The sequence below is a fragment of the Equus przewalskii genome, chromosome X (genome assembly GCF_037783145.1).
Source record: "Equus przewalskii isolate Varuska chromosome X, EquPr2, whole genome shotgun sequence".
Lineage (NCBI taxonomy): Eukaryota > Metazoa > Chordata > Mammalia > Perissodactyla > Equidae > Equus > Equus przewalskii.
In genome coordinates, this window is record NC_091863.1 from 69,209,782 (window position 1) to 69,230,629 (window position 20,848).

The following is a 20,848-nucleotide window of genomic DNA, read 5'->3' on the forward strand; positions in this document are numbered from 1 at the left end:
CTAAAAATTCGTCTTAAAATTCATTCATGGAATATCAAGGGATTCCAAATAGCCAAAATAAACTTGAAAAAAAAGAATAATATTGGAAGTCTCACATATCCTGATTTCAAAATATATTACAAAACTACACTAATCAAAATAGTGTGGTACTGCCATAGAGATAGACATATAGACAAATGGAAATTGAATAGAGACCCCAGAAATAAACTCTCATATATAGGGTCAAATGATTTTTGATAAATTGCCAAGATCATTCAATGGGGAAAGGACCATGTTTTCAACAAATGGTGTGGGGAAAACAGGGTATCTACATACAAAAGAATGAAATTATACCCTTATCATACACTATAAAAAAAAAAAATCTCAAAATGGATCAAACCCAAACCTGAGAGCTAAAACTATATAACTCTTAGGAGAAAACATAGCGGAAAGCTTCATGTTATTGGATTCGGCAATGATTTTTTGGATATCACATCAAAAACACAGGCAACAAAAGAGAAAGTAGGTAAATTGCACTTCATCAAAATTAAAAGCTTTTGTGCATTAAAGGACACTATCAGCAGAGTGAAATGACAACTCACAAATTGGGAAAAAATATTTGCAAATCATGTATCTGAGAAGGGATTAACATGCAGAATATATAAAGAATATCTACAAATTAACAACAAATAGTCTGATTTAAAAGTGGGTGAAGACTTAATGGACATTTGTCCAAAGAAGATATACAAATGGCTAATAAACACTCCAACGATACTCAACACCAATAATCATTAGGGAGATACAAATAAAAATCACAATGACATATCGCTTCACTTCCATTAAGGTGGCTAGTATAAAACAAAAGAAAATAAGTGTTGTCAAGGATGTTGAAATGTTGAAATCCTTGTGCATTGCTACTGATAATGTGAAATGCTGGAAGCACGGTACAAAATAGTATAACAGTTCCTCAAAAATTAAAAATAAAATTACCATTTGAGGGGCCGTCCCGGTGGCACAGCGATTAAGTGTGCACGTTCCGCTTCTCGGCAGCCCAGGGTTCGCCGGTTCGGATCCCGGGTGCAAACATGGCATTGCTTGGCATGCCATGCTGTGGTAGGCGTCCCACATATAAAGTAGAGGAAGATGGGCACACATGTTAGCTCAGGGCCAGCCTTCCTCAGCAAAAAGAGGAGGATTGGCGGTAGTTAGCTCAGGGCTAATCTTCCTAAAAAAAAAAAAAGAATTACCATTTGATAAAGCAATTTCACTTATGGATATATACCCAAACAATTGTAAGTAGAGACTGTTGAAAAGATATCTGTACACTCATGTTTATGGAAGTATTATTCACAATAGCCAAAATGTGAAAGCAACCTAAGTGTCCATTGAAAGATAGATGAATGTATCAACAAATGTGATACATACATACAACGGAATATTCTTTAGCCATAAAAGCAATGAAATTCTGACATATGCTACAACATGTATAACCTTTGAAGATTCTATGCTAAGTGAAATAAGCCAGTCACAAAATGCCAAATATTATATAATATTTGAGGAATACTTATATGAGGTACCTAGAATAATCAAATTCATACAGACAGAAAGAATACTGTTTGTCTGGGGCTTGGGGAAGAAAGGAATGAGGAGTTATTGTTTAATGAGTATGGTTTCAATATTGGAAGATGAAAAGAGTTCTGGAGATGGATGACGATGATGGTTGTACAACAATATGAATGTACTTAATGCTAATGAACTGTACACTTAAAAATGTTGAAAATGAAAAATTTTGTTATGCATGTTTTACCATAATAAAAAATACTATGTAAATAATGTAACCACAGTTAATTAGCAAATTAATGTGTCTTTCTTGACATTCAACGCCTAAAAGACCAAAATCAAAAGAGAAGAAATTTTGATTTTTTTTTTTACAGAAGAATAGTGAACTCATAAGATCTTTTTTTTCTTGTGGGTTTGCAAAACCTGATTAAATCTGGGAAACAAGTGGCAAAAATAGAAATTCTCTATTTCTTTCTTCCTAAAGGTGACCTTAATGTAGGCACAAAATGCCTTTGGCCATGGCCCCTAGTCCACTGTGATTACACAGAGCAAAACCATCAGTATGCCCATTTTTCCCCCTCAGACTGCTCAAGCTCAAAATTTTCACCAATGCATTCTCTGAAAATTAACTTGTCTACTTGGATTAATGTGAATGTATTATGAACAGAAGTAATACTGGTGTGGCTATATGACTTCACTGCAATCAGGTAGAAGTTTGGGGCTGCAAGCAATGGATGGGAATAATTGCACTCATCTTGTATTACATCATATTCTATTTTAATTCATACCTGAAATTTTACTGAATTGTGAGGGCAAATAAAAATCAGATCACTGTACACATAAAGACAAAGGATGAACATCCTCATTCCTGTCATCACCACCACCAATATTGACTAAAAAGAAAAGGAATCCAATCTGATTAAGAGAAAACTGTAAATTAAGATGGCAGAGAGAAGAAGAACCAAAAGACAGTGCATCCATTGCTGGTTCCAGAATGTCCCCAAGGCCTAGCTATACCCCTACTATATGCTTCCACAAGATACCCCTGTACCCTGTATAATTAATTTCCCCATTTGCTTAACTTAGCTCCTGTGGGTGTCTGCTATTTTTAACTAAAAAGACATATATATGTATATATATATACACACACACATGCACACACACACATATATATAATAACTCCTTCCCTACCTCAATCACCTATTCTCTCACTGCCTCAGTTGATTCTGTCTCCTTCATAAGACGTCACCAGCCTCCAGAGACATTGCATTCACCCTCTTAAGTCCCTCAGTTGTAACTGACCCCACAGTCTGTTACTTAAGGTCTTGCCCTCTTAGCAACCACTAACTGGGAGCTGAAGGTCAGAGAAGACTACCTCTAAAAATTTAATAAGATCGTATATATGAAGTATTTAGAATAGCACTTGAAATATAGGAAGTGCTTGATAGATACAATTATCACATAAAACATAAAACACAATCAACAGTTCTTCCAACTACCATAATCTTCACCAATTAGGTCACAGGTGGTTCCAGCCAATTCAACAATAGCAGTTTGGAAACACGTAGCCAATAATTAATGTTGCATTTTATAAGCAGTGAAAATTAATTAAAAAAGTGAATCATCTATGGTTATTGATGAATAATAAATGGTGGTGTCATATTAATCACACACACACACATACACACACACAACCAACCAGGTATTCATCTATGAGGAACATGAGAAGAAGCAAAAATTTGAATCAGCTTATGCAAACAGACAAAAGCAAGTAACTTGAGAAGACTGCAACTTTTTCTGTACAATCCTTAAAGGCCTCAGAGCTATCTAGGCTTTAATTAGATTCATGACATTTTATAATCCCTGGTAAAATGATATCATCAAATACAATGGACCAGATTCTTGCAGTGTAATATGATTCTCACTGATTGCACATTAAGCTTCTTTGGAATGTTAAATAATTCTCAGGCTATCTTGATGAGAAATACCACAAAGATCCTAAAAAATACTTATTTCAATGATTATATTCATTTGGGGAATATTCTGTGTGAATACACAATAAAATGTATTTTCATTCATTGTCACTTCCTGTGTGTGAAACCTATTACTTACAGGTAAATCTCTGTTTATTTCAATCATTATTGGTGAATAATTTAAGACAAATGTAATTATACAAAAGTCATGAAGTAACTATCAGTCCAAGTAGAAAATCAGGAGTAGGGTTCTCTTTATATATAAAATAAAATAAAAAGTATTCCTTTTAGTAAAAGATGAAGTTGGTTCAGAAATATTTCAATGCATCTTTCCTTAGATATGGCATTAGCAAAACCAAAGAAAAGATATCATCTATTTGCTGGCTTCTGTTTGGTTGGATTCTGTTCCATCCTGGGGCCAAACAGAAGGCAGAGGTAACACTGTGTGGCTCAGCCTAGGTTCCCCTGACCTGTGGGATGTATTAAATGAACATTTAGTGTAGCTAGGTTCTGTGCTTCATATAGATCATGAAAAGGTGGCTAAAACCTTGCCCTTGCCCTCAAAAGCTCACATGCCACACAGCCTTCTGCTGTGCCAAAGAATATTCTCTTCAATGAACTTAAAAGTACAATAGATAGAAAATGTTTTTTTGTCTTTTTCAGTCCAAAATGTTGAAATGAAAAAAGGGGTGATTAATGTCTTTCTTGGTAACATCATTCCATGTACAAATACCATTTCTAATTACTGTGAAGTTTGTCACTTTCTTCATATAAAATTATTGGAATGTCTGCATTCTAAGTTATGATTGTAGGCCTTACCAATTTTTTAAAGCATTGCTTCTTTAAATAATTTCCTTTTTATACTCAATATTTCCTTCTCAATATAGCAAGTTTCTAATACCGTAGACAAACATACTACATATAGTATTAGACAAAATTACAGTGTGCAAAGAATTTTAAAATACATTGTAGGAAAACCAATGAAACAGACAGAATGAAGTAACGAAGCTAAGATAAGTGCCTAAATAATTTTAACACGATGTAGAAATAGTTGCCAAAACAGAGTAAAAAACCTTTTGCAGAAATATTGGAAAGTGACAGGTCATTATAAACATTTCACTTATTGACTTATTAAAGCACCTCTAAACTACATTGAAGGATACTTACATGCATATAAGGTAAAAATATTATTCAATAAATAAAGAACTAATGTAAATGTCTACAGCTCATCATATTAATTCATCTATTCACTAATATATTACTTCATTAACGTTCATTAACCTTAAGCATCTACTTTTCACCAAGCACTCTGCTAAATACTGGATCACAGTGAAAGACAGAATATGGTAGGAAAAATAAGATCACATGACAACAGCAGTAGTAGTAGTAGTTACTAGTAGTAGTAGCAGCAACAGCAATACTTACTTTGTCATTCGGAAGAACTTCATTTCAAGAAGACAGCGAGGGCTACTCATTAGCCCGAAGCTGGCAAACACCACACCCACAAACGTAAAATTACATGCTTTCTTTTGTACATGAGTACAAGCTTAGACCTCCCACTGAGAATAGCCATGTGGCCAGCTAGAGTGCCCCTGGACACCTGGGTAAAGGTTACAAGATGAGACTTTGTGTTATTCAGGTAAGGACTCTTGCAAGAGTCCGAGTGAGACTCAGCAAGAGAGTGGCCATTGGACCTACTTGCAGTAAGGGAGCTAGCATCAACACAGCTCTTTCAAGAGGTTCAGGGTTCAGGATTCCCATTATTGATCTATGCTACATTAGGATTCTTATTTAGTGAGGTGAATTTTAATTTCTTTACCTGATATATATTGTGTCACTGAAGGATCCAAATACATGCTCAATGATAAGGTGGAAAAAATATTGATTTGAAGAGTCAGAAACTGGTAGAGGTTGGCATAATAGTGTTATATATCTTAAGCTGGGTCTCTGAGCTGTGATAGTCATCTAATAATCTTTTAGTGACTTAGACTTGACACATCACTTCCTTCATCTCTTTGGGTCTAAGTTTCCTCATATGTAATACGTTATACTTCAATAGTTTTCACATTGTTTTACATACAGTACTGGAGACAAAAGGGAAATTTTAGTCTTTTCCACTCCTAATATTTTTCAATTATATATATTCCATTCTATCTGAAATTTCTAATTTTATATTTTCTTCGTGATTTAATTCATAAAGTATAAAATTCAAACTTCTAAATTAAAAGTTAAATTTAAATTAAAAGTTTAAATTTCAGTACTTTTATTTTTAATAAATCTTTTATTATGAAAAAATTTTAACATTTACATCTATTAAAGTAGAGAGTAGTGCAATAAACCTCCCAAAAGCTTATCACCCAGACTCAACAATTATCAACATTTTGGCACATTTCTTTCTTTTTTTCCAGCTTTATTGAGATGTAATTGGCATACAACATTATGTAAGTTTAAGATATACAACATGTTGATTTGATACAATTATATATTGCAAAATGATTACCACCATAGTGTTAGGTAACACCTCCATCATGACACACAATTACCATTTCTTTTTAGAAGTGAGAACATTTTAGATCTACTCTATAATCACCATGCTGTACTTTAGATCCCTAGAACTAATTCTTCTTAAAGCCGGAAGTTTGTACCCTTTGACCAACATCTCCCCATTTCTCCCATCCCTCCGCCTCTGGAAACCACCATTCTACTCTGTTTCTATGAGTTTGACTTTTTTCTGATTCCACATGTGATATCATACAGTATTTGTCTTTCTGTGTCTGACTGACCTCACTTAGGATAATCCTCTCAAAGTCCATCCATGTTCTTCCAAATGGCAGGATTTCTGTCTTTGTCATTGCTGAAAAATATTGCATTGTATATATATGTACCACATCACCTTCACCCATTCATCCATTGACAGACACTTGGATTGTTTTCATATCTTGGCTATTGTGAATAATGCTGCAATGAACATGGGAATGTAGGTATCTTGAGATCCTATTTTCATTTCCTTTGGATATATACTCAGAAGTGGAATTGCTGGATCATATGGTATTTTAACATTTGAGGAACCTCCATATTGTTTTACATAATGGCTGAACCAACTTGAATTCCCACCAACAGTGCACTAGGGTTCCCTTTTCTCCACGTCCTCACCAAAACTTGTCATCTCATGTCTTTTTGATGATAGCTATTCTAACAGCTGTGAGATGATATCTGATTGTGAGTTTGAATTACGTTTCCCTGATGATTAGTGATGTCAAGTGCCTTTTCATATACCTGTTGGTCATTTGAGTGTCTTCTTTGGAAAAATGCCTATTCAATTCCTCAGCCTATATTTTGATCATTTTTTTTGCTTGGATTGCATGAGTTGTTTGCATATTTTTTATGTTAACCACTTATCAGATATATTATTTGCATATATTTTCTCCCACTTCATAGGTCATCTTTTCTTTTTCTTTTGTGTTTCTTTTGCTATGCAGAAGATTTTTCATTTGATGCAGGCCCACTTACTAAATTTTGCTTTTTCACTTGTGCTTTGGGTGTCATATCCAAAAAATTATTGCCAAGACCAGCGTCAAGGAGATTTTCCCTATGTTTTCTTCTAGGAGATTTATGGTTTCAGTTCATATGTTTATATGCTTAATCCATTTCAAGTTCATTTTTCTGAGAAGTGTAAGATAGGGGACCAATTTAATTCTTCTGCATGTGGTTATCTAGTTTTCCCAATACCATTTATTGAAGACACTATCCTTTTCCAAATGAGTATTCTCTTGGCTTCTTTGTGAATATTAGTTGACCATTTAGGTTTATATTATGCATGGATTTATTTCTGTGCTCTTAATTCTGTTCCATTAGTCTGTGTGTATTTTTAAGCCAGTACCATACTGTTGTGATTGCTGTAGCTTGGTAGTGTAATTTGAAATCAATTAGTGTGATGCCTGTGGGTTTGTTACTCTTTCTCAAGATTGCTTTGGCTATTTGGAGTCTTTTGTTGTTCCATACAAATTTTAGTATTGTTTTTTATATTTCTTTGTGAAAGAGTATTGGAATTTTGGCAGAAATTGCATTGAGTCTACAAATGGCTTTGTGTAGTATAGAGATTTAACAGCATTAATTCTTCCAATCCATGGACGCGAGATATCTTTCCACTTGTTTGTGTCTTCTTCAATTTCTTTTGTCAAAGACTTGTCATTTTCATTGTACAGATCTTTCACCTCCTTTTCTTTATTTTCTCTTCCAATTTTTTGTTGTTAGTGTATAGAATTGTAACTGTTTTCTGTATGTCGATTTTATATCCCGGAACTTAACTGAATTTGTTGATTAATTCTAGCAGTTTTATGTTGGAGTCTTTAGGATTTTCTATATCTAAGATCATATCATCTAAGATCATACCATTTGCAAACAAAGACAATTTTACTTCTTCCTTTCTTGTTTGGATGCCTTATATTTCTTTTTCTTTCTTGATTGCTCTGACCAGAACTTCCAGTACTATGTTGAATAGGAGTGGTCATAGTGTGCATACTTGTCTTATTCCTGATCCTATAGTAAATGCTTTCACCATTGAGCATGATGTCAGCTGTGGACTTGTCATATATGGCCTTTATGGTGGAGAAATATGTCCCTTCTATACTCATTTGGTGAATATATAGACACATATGTATATATATTAGCACTCATATAACCATTTTTATTACATGTGTTTTTAAACACTTCTTTAAATGCATTGTTGAAGAGCTATCACATCCATTCCCTGAAATAACTATCTTGTCAAAGTAGCTTGCACATAGCAGTCATATTATGATATTTTGACGTTTTCATTTTTCCATTAAAAATTTTATTTTTATTGAGATATAATTGACATATAACATTGTGCATGTTTAAGGTATATAATATGTTGATTTGATACAGTTATATATTGCAATATGATTACTACTATAGCATTAGTTGACATCACTATCAATTCACATAATTATCACTTCTTTTTTGTAGGGGAAAAAATTAAGATCTAGCATGCTAGCAAGTTTCAAGTTTATAATACATTTTTGTCATCTATAATCATTAATATGTCCATTAGATCTCCCGGACTTATTTGTCTACAGGTTGCAAGTTTATACCGTTAAACACCATCATCCCAATTCCTCCATCCCCCAACCCCTTATAACTGCCATTTTACTGTCTGTTTCTATGAATTTGGCTTTTTAGATTCCATATAAAACTGCTGTCATACAGTATCTGTCCTTTTGTATCTGACATCTCACTTTGCATAATGCACTCGAGGTCCATCCATGTTGTCTCAAAATGGCAGAATGTCCTTCTTTCTCATAGCTGGCTAGTATTTTACATATATATATATATATATATACACATATATATATATGCATATACATACATCTTCTTTATCCATTTATCTATTAATGGACACTAGGTTGTTTCCATATCCTGGCCATTTGGAAAAATGCTGGAGTAAACGTGGAAGTGCATATAGCTCTTAGAGATCCTGTTTTAGTTTCCTCTGGATACATACAAAGGAGTAGAATTTTTGGATCATATGGTAGTCTTATTTTTAATATTTTGAGGAACCTCCATACTGTTTTCCATAGTGGATGAAGCAATTTCCATTCCCACCAACAGTGTACAAGGGTTACTTTTTGTCCACATCCTTGCCAACATTTCTTTGCTTTTTTGAGGAGGAGGATTAGCCCTGTGCTAACTGCTGCCAATCCTCTTCCTTTTGCTGAGGAAGACTGGCCCTGAGCTAACATCCATGCCCATCTTCCTCTACTTTATATGTGGGATGCCTACCACAGCATGGTGTGCTAAGCGGTGCCATGTCTGCACCCGGGATCCGAACCGGCAAACCCCCGGCTGCCAAGAAGCAGAACGTGCACACTTAACCACTGCACCATCAGGCTGGCCTCAACATTTCTTGATGATAGCCATTCTAACAGATGCGAGGTGCTATCTTGTTGTTTTGATTCACGTTTTCCTGATGATTGGTTATGTTGAGCATCTTTTCATGTACCTGTCGCCCATTTAGGTGTCTTAAAATGTCTATTTAGTTCCTCTCTCCTTTTTTAAATCAAATATTCTTTAATGAGTTATGTGAGTGCCTTCTTTGTATATTCTGGATATCAACCCTTTATCTGATATATGGTTTGCAAATATTTTCTCCTATTCCACCAATTGCCTCTTCATTTTTTGCTTGTTTCTTTTGCTGTGCAGAAGCTTTTTAGTTTAACGTAGACCCATTTCTTCCCTATTGTTTTTGTTGCTTGTGCTTTTGGTATCATATCTAAAAAATTACTGCCCAGACCAACATTGAGGAATTTCTTTTTATGTTTTCTTCTAGGAGTTTTATGGTATCACATCTTATGTTTAAGTCTTTAATTCTTTTTGATTTAATATGTGTGTGAATGTAACATAGGGATCCAATTTTATTTTTCTGCTTGTGGTCATCTAGTTTTCCCAATACCATTTGTTAAAGAAATTATCCTTTCCTCACTGAGTGTCCTTGGCTCCCTTGTCAAATGTTAGTTGACTGAAAATTTAAGGGTTTATTTCTGGGCTCTAGATTCTATTCTATTGACCTATGTGTCTATTTTTATGCTTGTACCATACTGTTTTAATTACTATAGCTTTGTGGTATAGTTTGAAATCAAGAAGTATGATGACTCTGGCTTTGTTCTTCTTTCTCAGCTTTTCGTTGGCTATTCACTGCCTATGTGGTTCCATACAAATTTTAGGACTCTTTAAAAAAATTTTGTGAAAAATGCCATTGAAAATTTAATAGGGATTGCATTGAATCTATAGATGAGTTTGGGCAATATGGATATTTTAACATTATTACTTATTGTGATCCATGAACATGGGAAATCTTTCCACTTGTTTCTGTTTTCTTCAATTTCTTTCATCAAACTCTTAGTTTTAATTACACAGATCTTTTACTTCCTTTGTTAAATTTATTCTTAAGTATTTTATTGCTTTTGATGCTATTGTGAATGAGATAGTTTTCTTTTTTTTCATATATTTCATTGTTAGTCTATAGACAAGCAACTGATTTCTTTATGTTGATTTTATATCCTGCAACTTTACTAAATTTGTTGATTACTTCCAGCAGTTTTTTGGTTGAGTATTTAGGATTTTCAATATATAAGATCACATTATCTGCAAGTAATGACAATTTTACTTCTTCATTTTGGATTTGGATACCGTTTATTTCTTTTTCTTGCCTAATTTCTCTAGTTATGACTTCCCGTACTATGCTGAATAAGCATGGTGAGAGTGGGCATCCTTGTCTTGTTGGTGATCTCTAAGAAAAGCTTTCCATTTTTCACCACTGAGTAAGACAATTCTTGATTTCTCTTTTTTTTTATTAAGGTTATGAAAGTTAACATCCTTGTGAAATTACAGTTGTACATCATTACTGGTCATGTTGTAGGTACACCACTTCACCCCTAGTGCCCTTCCCCCATCCCCCTTTCCGTGGCAACCACCGATCAGTTCTCTTTGTCCATATGTTAACTACCACCTATGAGTGGAGTCATACAGAGTTCGTCTTTCTCTGTCTGGCTTATTTCATTCAACATAATACCCTCAAGGTCTATCCATGGTGTTGTGAATGGGATGACTTTGTCCTTTTTTATGGCTGAGCAGTATTCCATTGTATATGTATACCACATCTTCTTTATCCAGTCATCAGTTGCTGGGCACTTAGGTTGGTTCCATGACTTGGCTATTGTGAATAATGCTGTGATGAACAGAGGGGTGCATGGGACTTTTGGAATTGCTGATTTCAGGTTCTTAGGATAGATACCCAGTAGTGGGATGGCTGGGTCATAAGGTATTTCTATTCTTAACATTTTGAAGAATCTCCATACATGTGAGGGGTTATGGTGTCCGAAAAGATCTGTGTAATTAAAACTAAGAGTTTGATGAAAGAAATTGAAGAAAACAGAAACAAGTGGAAAGATTTCCCATGTTCATGGATCACAATAAGTAATAATGTTAGTGGCTGCACCAGTTTGCATTCCCACAAACAGTGTATGAGTGTTCCCTTTTCTCCACAGCCTCTCCAACATTTGTCACTCTTGGTTTTGGATATTTTTGCCATTCTAACAGGTCTAAGGTGATATCTTAGTGTAGTTTTGATTTGCATTTCCCTGATGATTAGTGATGATGAGCATCTTTTCATGTGTCTATTGGCCATTCATATATCTTCTTTGGAGAAATGTCTGTTCATGTCCCCTGCCCATTTTGTAATTGGGTTGTTTGTTTTTTTATTTTTGAGTTGTGTGAGTTCTTTGTATATTACGGAAATTTACCCTTTGTCAGATAAATAACTTGTGAATATTTTTTCCCAATTAGTGGGCTGTTTTTTTGTTTCAATCCTGTTTTCCCTTGCCTTGAAGAGGCTCTTTTGTCTGATGAAGTCCCATTTGTTTATTCTTTCTATTGTTTCCCTCATGTGAGGGGTTATGGTGTCCGAAAAGATTCTTTTGAAGCTGATGTCAAAGAGTGTACTGCTGATATTCTCTTCTAGAAGACTTATTGTTTCAGGCCTAATCTTTAGGTCTTTGATCCATTTTGAGTTTATTTTAGTAAATGGTGAAAAAGAATGGTTGATTTTCATTCTTTCACATGTGGCTGTCCAGTTTTTCCAGCACCATTTGTTGAAGAGACTTTCTTTCCTCCGTTGCAGGCCCTCAGCTCCTTTGTCAAAGATTAGCTGTCCATAGATGTGTGGTTTTATTTCTGGGCTTTCAATTCTGTTCCATTGATCTGTGCATCTGTTTTTGTACCAGTAACATGCTGTTTTGATTACTGTAGTTTTGTAGTATGCTTTGAAGTCAGGGATTGTGATGCCTCCAGCTTTGTTCTTCTTTCTCAGGATTGCTTTAGCAATTCGGGGTCTTTTGCTGCCCCATATGAATTTTAGGATTCTTTGTTCAAATTCTGTAAAGAATGACATTGGAATTCTTATTGGGATAGCATTGAATCTGTAGATTGCTTTAGGTAGTATGGACATTTTAACTATGTTTATTCTTCCAATCCATGTGCATGGAATGTCTTTCCATCTCTTTATGTCATCATCGATTTCTTTCAAGAAGGTCTTGTAGTTTTCATTGTATAGATCTTTCACTTCCTTGGTTAAATTTATCCCAAGGTATTTTATTCTTTTTGTTGCAATTGTGAATGGGATTGAGTTCTTGAGATCTCTTTCTATTAGTTCATTGTTAGCATATAGAAATGCTACTGATTTATGTATGTTGATTTTATACCCTGCAACTTTGCTGTAGTTGTTGATTGTTTCTAATAGTTTTTCTATGGATTCTTTGGGGTTTTCTATATATAAGATCATGTCGTCTGCAAACAGCGAGAGTTTTACTTCTTCGTTGCCTATTTGGTTTCCTTTTATTTCTTTTTCCTGCCAAATTGCTCTGGCCAAAACCTCCAGTACTATATTGAATAAGAGTGGTGAAAGTGGGCACCTTTGTCTTGTTCCTGTTCTGAGAGGGATGGGTTTCAGTTTTTGTCCGTTGAGTATGATGTTGGCTGTGGGTTTGTCATATATGGCCTTTATTATGTTGAGGTACTTTCCTTCTATACCTATTTTATTGAGGGTTTTTATCATAAATGGATGTTGGATCTTGTCGAAGGCTTTCTCTGCATCTATTGAGATGATCATGTGGTTTTTGTTTCTCATTTTGTTAATGTAGTGAATCACATTGATTGACTTGTGGATGTTGAACCATCCCTGTGTCCCTGGTATAAATCCCACTTGATCATGGTGTATAATCTTTTTGATATATTGCTGTATTTGGTTTGCCAAAATTTTGTTGAGGATGTCTACAACTATGTTCATCAGTGATATTGGCCTGCAGTTTTCCTTCTTTGTCTTGTCCTTGTCAGGTTTGGGGATCAGGGTGATGTTGGCTTCATAGAATGTTTTAGGGAGTGCTCCATCTTCCTCTATTTTCCGGAATAGTTTGAGAAGGATAGGTATTAAATCTTCTTTGAATGTTTGGCAGAATTCTCCAGAGAAGCCGTCTGGTCCTGGACTCTTATTTTTGGGGAGGCTTTTGATTACTGTTTCTATTTCTTTACTTGTGATTGGTCTATTGAGATTCTCTATTTCTTCCTGATTCACTTTGGGTAGGTTGTATGAGTCTAGGAATTTATCCATTTCTTCTAGGTTGTTCAATTTGTTGGCATATAGTTTTTCATAGTATTCTCTTATGATCCTTTGTATTTCTGTGGTATCTGTTGTGATTTCTCCTCTCTCGTTTCTAATTTTATTTATTTGAGACTTCTCTCTTTTTATTTTTAGTGAGTCTGGCTAAGGGTTTGTCGATTTTGTTAATTTTTTCGAAGAACCAACTTTTGTTTCATTGATCCTTTCTACTGTCTTTTTTGATTCAATATCCTTTATTTCTCCTCTAATTTTTATTGTTTCCCTCCTTCTACTGACTTTGGGCTTTGTTTGTTCTTTTTTTTCTAATTCTGTTAGGTGTCATTTGAGGTTGTTTATGTAAGATTTTTTTTGCTTATTGAGGTGAGCCTGTATTGCAATGAATTTCCCTCTTAGCACTGCCTTTGCTGCATCCCAAATCATTTGGTATGGTGTGTTTTCATTTTCATTTGTCTCCAGATAATGTTTGATTTCTTCTTTAATTTCTTCAATAATCCATTGTTTGTTCAGTAGCATGTTGTTTAATCTCCACATTTTTGGCCCTTTCCCAGCTTTATTCTTGTAGTTGATTACTAGTTTCATAGCATTATTATCAGAAAAGATGCTTGATATTATTTCAACCCTCTTGAACTTATTGATGCTTCCTTTGTTTCCCAAGATATGGTCTATCCTTGAGAATGTTCCATGCGTGCTTGAGGAGAATGTGTAACCTGGTGTTTTTGGATGAAGTGTCCTATATATATCTATTAGGTCCATCTGATCTAATTTTTCATTTAATTCTATAGTTTCCTTGTTTATTTTCTGTCTGGATGATCTGTCCATTGGTGTTAATGGGGTGTTGAAGTCCCCTAGTATTATTGTATTGGTGTGGTGTCTCCTTTTAGTTTTGTTAATAGTTTCTTTACGAATTTTGGTGCTCCTGTGTTAGGCGCATATATATTTATAAGTGTTACGTCATCTTGGTGGAGCGCCCCTTTTATCATTATATACTGCCCCTCTTTGTCTTTCTCTATCTGTTTTGCTTTGAAGTCTACTTTGTCTGATATAAGTATGGCAACACCTGCTTTCTTTTGTTCATTATTAGCTTGGAGTATTGTCTTCCATCCCTTCACTTTAAGTCTGTGTTTGTCTTTGGGGCTGAGGTGTGTTTCCTGGAGGCAGCATATTGTTGGATCTTGTTCTTTGATCGATCCTGCCACTCTGTGCCTTTTGATTGGAGAGTTCAATCCATTCATGTTTAGAGTGATTATTGAAACGTGGGGGCCTACTGTTGCCATTTTATCACTTATTTTCCAGTTCTTTTGCATTTTGTCCTGATGGAGAGCTGTTACTTTGTGTTATTGTCCTTCTGCTTATCTCCTTTGTTCTGGATTTTGTAACCCCTTTCCTTTTTTTGATTTTTCAGGTATGAGGTTCTTCCTGAGCATTTCTTGAAGAGGAGGTTTTGTGGCAATGAACTCCCTTAACTTTTGTTTATCTGGGAACGTTTTTATTTCTCCATCGTATTTGAAGGATATTTTCTCTGGGTAGAGTATTCTTGGCTGCAGGTTTTTGTCCTTCAGAGTTTTAAATATTTCATTCCAATCTCTTCTAGCCTGTAAGGTCTCTCCTGAGAAATCTGCTGATAGCCTTATGGAGTTTCCTTTGTAAGTTACTTTCTTCTGCCTGGCTGCCCTTAGTATTTTCTCTTTGTCATTGACTTTTGCTAGTTTCACTACTATATGCCTTGGGGTTGGTCTTCTTGTCTTAATAAAGTTTGGAGATCTATTGGCTTCTGTCACATGAAGTTCCATCTCTCTTCCAAAGTTTGGAAAGTTCTCAGCTATTATTTCTTTGAACAGGCCTTCTGCCCCCTTCTCCTTCTCTTCTCCCTCTGGTATACCTATAACCCTTATGTTGCATCTCCTAATTGAGTTGGATAATTCTCGGAGAGTTTCTTCATTTCTTTTTAGTCTTAGTTCTCTCTCCTCCTCTGTCTGCAGCATTTCTATATTCCTATCCTCCAAATTGCTAATTCTGTCCTCCATATTATCGACCCTACTGTTCAGAGAGTCCAGATTTTTCTTAATCTCCTCCATTGTGTTCTTTATCTCCAGTATTTCTAATTGGTTCTTCTTTATAGTGTCAAGCTCTTTTGTGACATAGCTCCTGAACTCATTGAGTTGTCTATCTGAATTCTCTTTTAACTCATTGAGTTTTTTAATAATGGCCGTTTTGAAATCATCATCATTTAGGTTATAGATTTCATTGTCTTTGGGATTGTTTTCTGGGTGCTTATTTTCCTTCTGTTCTGGAGATTTAATATATTTTTTCATACTGCTTGATGGCGTGGATTTGTGCCTCCACATTGAGATAGAGTTTAGTCGCTGCTTCCACTTGTTGTGACTGGTGTGTGTGTGTGGGGGGCAGCTGTTTAGACTGCACCAACCAGGCACCCTGTCAGCTGTTATTGACTGGACCTGGACCCCTCCTCGTAGTCACAGTGGTCCTGTGGGGTCCCTCGTCAGTTGTGGGGGCAATCGCAAGGGGGCCTCAGGCTGCTGGTGCCTACTGTTGCAGTCCATTTAGACGTGCTGCCTCCTTGTGGTCTGAAGTGGTGTTTTGGGCTTTCCCAGCAGCCAGGAGCAGGATCACCTATAATCGCCGCTTTGTCCCTAACAGAGCCCACAAGATCACACTTGTCCACTATAGGTCCCAGCAGAGCTATGGGTATCTTCTGCAGTCTGTCATTAGCTCACCTAGCTGTGCTACTTTTGCCCCAGGGCCTTCCCACCTTGCGATTGCCAGTCAGGACCTCTTCACTAGTGCTGTGCAGAGGCTTTCGCTGAGGCTGCTGTAGGAACCTGGAGTTACCCCCTGGGCTATGTAGCCATTTCACCAGAGGTCCACTCTGCCCCACTCCACTCTCACAGGATCTCTGGGAGCCCCTTGCCTCATCTGGGACATGGCCAGTGTCCATAGGCCTGGTGGTGGCTTGTAAGCTGTTGCCTTGTGGGGAATTCTGCTCTAGGGAGCTTCCTGGTGTTCTGAATGCTGGGCGGCGCCTCCCTGCTAACGGCGAGCAGAGGCCCTCCCTGCTGGGGGGGTGCAGGACCCTGGAGCATCCCCCCAGGCCACAGAGCCGGGTGTTGGAGCTCCACCCAGTCCCCAAGCACGTCCACGGGAAGTCCAGGCACCCTCTGCACTGACCTGTGCACCGGAGACTGTGGGCCCAGCAGCAGCTTGTGGTCTGGTGCTGTGCCAGGGAATCCGCCTGCCGGGAGCTTCCCTTTGTTCTGGATTCTGGGTGGGGCCTCCCTGCTAATGGCCAGAAGAGGCTTTCCCTGCCGGGGAGGTGCAGGACCCCAAAGCCTCCCCCCGGGCCACAGAGCCAGGCATTGGACCTCCAACCGTGTCCCCAAGCACATCCATGGAAAGTCCGGGTGACCCCTGCACCGACCTGTGCGCTGGAGACTGTGGGCCCAGCAACAGCTTGTGGTCTGGTGCCATGCCGGGGAATCCACCTGCCGGGAGCTTCCCTTTGTTCTGGATTCTGGGCGAGGTCTCCCTGCTAATGGCGAGCGGAGGCCTTACTTGTCGATGGGTGCTGGACCCTGGGGATTCCCCCTGGGCTTAGGTGTAATCGCGGGGGGCTTGAGTAGGGCTGTTGTCACCTGTTTCCACCGTTGCTCCACTGGTGAGTGCACACTCCTGCCCTTGGTGTGTGGTGATGCTATGGGGGAGTCTGCTGGAAGAGAGCCTCCTGCAGGAACTAGGCTGTCCGGGGGTCGGGGGTCATTGGTCAGAGAGTTTTCACCTATTTCCACCTCCTCCCAGGAGGAAGTCCATCCACCTTCTGATGTATAGGAGCAGGAGACTCTTAGGCGTTTTGACAGGGGAGAGACAAAGAAGACCACGCACTTCGCCATCTTGGTCCCGCCTATTAGCACACTCTTATTGCAATTGTCCTCTTAATTGGATTGGTACCCAGTGTAGCTGGTTGCTAGGCTCAGGGGCATACAGTTGCAACAGGCCTGAGGCCAACAAGGTTGATGTCAGTTCTCTTAGGAGTGCAGCTGAGTAGGGCTAGCCCTTAGCATGGAGGCACTTAGTTGTTTCAGGCTTTGGAAGGTGGGGCTGATCTTTTTTATGGCTATTTGTAAAACACAAGTCTTCTGCCGCTGATAAGCCTCACCCCCCTCTGGACCACATAGACAGTCAGCACAGTCCTGGTCCGTGCACACTTCTCAACCCCCTGGAGCGTACCCCACCGCCACCCTGCAGAGGCCCCCACCTCTGACCCAATTCTCCCCACAGTTCACCAGGTCCTCACACAGGCCCTGCCCCACAGAGGCAGACACCTTTGCCTACTTGTAGAGGATCAAGGCACTCAGTCAATGCAGGCTGAAAAGTAGCCTGAGGGTTTGCTGTTAGGTGGGGCCAGTCCCTAGGGCGGGTTGCCTGCCCTGGCTGAACTGGATTAAATCCATGCTCTAGTGGGTGTGGCAGACCCCTGGGCTAACAGCCCAAGGAATGCACCTCAATGGCCCCCACCTGTGTCCATATCAGCACGCCTGGACCAGCTCAGAACAATGGCCCCCACCAATGTCTCAGTCTCAGGAGAGGATCCTCCTCTCACCAAGATGCCTCCAGAGCCCACCAGGTGAGTCTCGTTTCACCAAAGGACAGTCAGCTTTCTCTCTGGTGATTTTAGGTTGCTGCAATGAGTGAGTTTGTGCGTGGGCCCTTTAAGACCCCGATCTTTTTGGCTTTCGGCTTTGGCTGATAGCTTTTCTGGGGTGTCCTCGCTGCAGTTAATAGCCGGCAAAGCCAGACAGTAAGACCCCCCTCTCAGTTGGGCTGAGTCCGAAGGATGGTTATTGCAGTATTGCCCCTGCTCTGGACCTCACTCCTCCAGGGAGGGCTCGTATCTTAGGTTGGCTCCCGCCTGGCCAGCTGAGAAGGTCTGCTGCTCCCAAAGGTGGCTTTTTTCCTCTCTGGCCGGAGCTACTGCCTCTTCTGCCTTTGTCAGGACTGTCCCTTGTTGTGGGGATTCTTTTTATCCCATTTTCATTTTTCAATCCAGGGTGATTCTTCCCAAAATTGTTGTAAACTAGTTGTGTTCATGGGAGGAGGCGAGTTCAACATCTGCTCACGGCGCCATCTTGACGAGATCTCCCAATAGCTACCTTTTATTGAGAAGTCACAATGATTGCTGTGTTGGATGTTTTATATAAATTACATGAGGAGTATAGCACTTGACTAAAAACCCATATATATTTTTCAGATCCAACCATAGGCAAATAATTAATTACAAAGGCCTTGCCTGGTACACTTCACAGGACAAAGCTGCCCTCTCAACACCATACTTGGTACACGAACAAATGCACTGAGTACCTACAGGCAGTTGCATTCAGAAACTTAGGCTCCCCAAGCCTGCCACTCTCTTATGCGTGTCTGCATTTCTAGCCTATGCACCTCCATTCAGAAGCTTCTTTATCTGGGCCTTTGGCCAAGGCTTTCCTCAGGTACTTCTGCTAAGATCTTTTTATGGCGTTGGGGGGATGGAGGGGAATTTGAAGATATTTTTTTCTCTACTCGGACTCAGCACTCAGTACTTTTACATTTGCAGCTCTTTCTTCTCTCCCCACTCCAGGCACTGGTTCCATAAATGGTAGAAGACTTTTGTTCAGGGTTCCCTTGGCGATAGAACAATTCCTCACATCAGTGCTGATCCACCGCACCCTAGATCAGAAGTGTTCCATCTGGGGAGATGGTACAGTGACGGAGTCAGCACTTTCTCTGATTTAGCCTCTTGCTTATACTATTGTAGTAAGTGATTAAAGGCTTGACTGTTACTTTCATTTTGGCTTGCTTTCTTAACTGGCTACTCCAGCACCTGGCAATTAATCTCTCTCTAGCTTATCTCATCTCCTGACATATACTTTAAACTTCGCAAATCTCCCATGAATTATGTGTTATTATTATACACATTTATATGCGGGAAATACTGGGATTCAGAGAAGTTTACATAACTTGCTTAAGGTTACACGAATAATAAGTAGTAGAGCCCGTATGTGAGTTTGAATCTGACTGAACTGCCAAGCCAGCACTCATGATCAACACACACACTAACTTGGGTGAAGAAGCCATGTTATCAGCATTGAGTTACCTTTGATGGATAGGGCCTAGGATGTGACACACAACAAGAGTTCAGAGGATATAACTGGGCACTATTTCTGAATTGAGCTAATTGAATTAGCATAAAATTTTACTAGATTGGAGTTGAGAAGTATGTGCTAGAGTAGTTGAGATGCTCCCTACCTAACTCAGGGGACCATTGAAATTCCAAGTAGATGAGGATCAAGGATGCCAGGTTTATGGGAGCTGTCATGACTAAGACAAGAGATCACAGTTTGAACACCATTGTGTAGACTGCATTATCAGTGAAAAACTTAAAAAAAGAATGCAGCATTGTAGTATCTTGGAGGTCACCCTAGTATTATCATTACTACAGCAAAGTGTAATGGTCAATCTAAGTGTAATCATTTGATATTGTCTTTCAAAATGTATTCATTTTCTCTGTGCTGCTATGACAAATTACTGCAAACTTAGTGGCTTAAAAAACACACGTTTATTATCTTACATTATTATAGGTTTGAAGTCCAACATGGGTCACACTGGGTTAAAATCAAAGTATTGGTAGGGTTGTGCTCCTTTCTGGAGACTCTAGGAGATAATCTATTTTCTTGTTTTTTCCAGCTTCTAGTGGCTACTCATTCTCCTTGGCTCATGGCCTCTGCCTCCATCTTCAAAATGAGCAACATCAGGCTGAGTCCTCATGCTGCTATCTCTCTGGTTCTCTCTTCTGTTGTCACATTTCCCTATGACTCTGACTCCAATCTTTGGATGATTTCAACAGCCAAGGATGTGATAGAAATCCAGCTAAGACATTTTTATTTGGAGGCTTAAGACTGAGAATTGAATTCATTTTAGAGAAGATTAATGAGACACAGTTCCTCTCCTTGGAGAGTCTACAAGTTATTGGAGACTTCTGTGGGGAGCAGTGTAACACAGATGCTCTCCTGTGTCTTCAGCTTACTGACTGCAGATCCTGGAAATTGTCAGCATTTGTATCCTGTAAGCCAGCTCTTTATAATAAATCTCT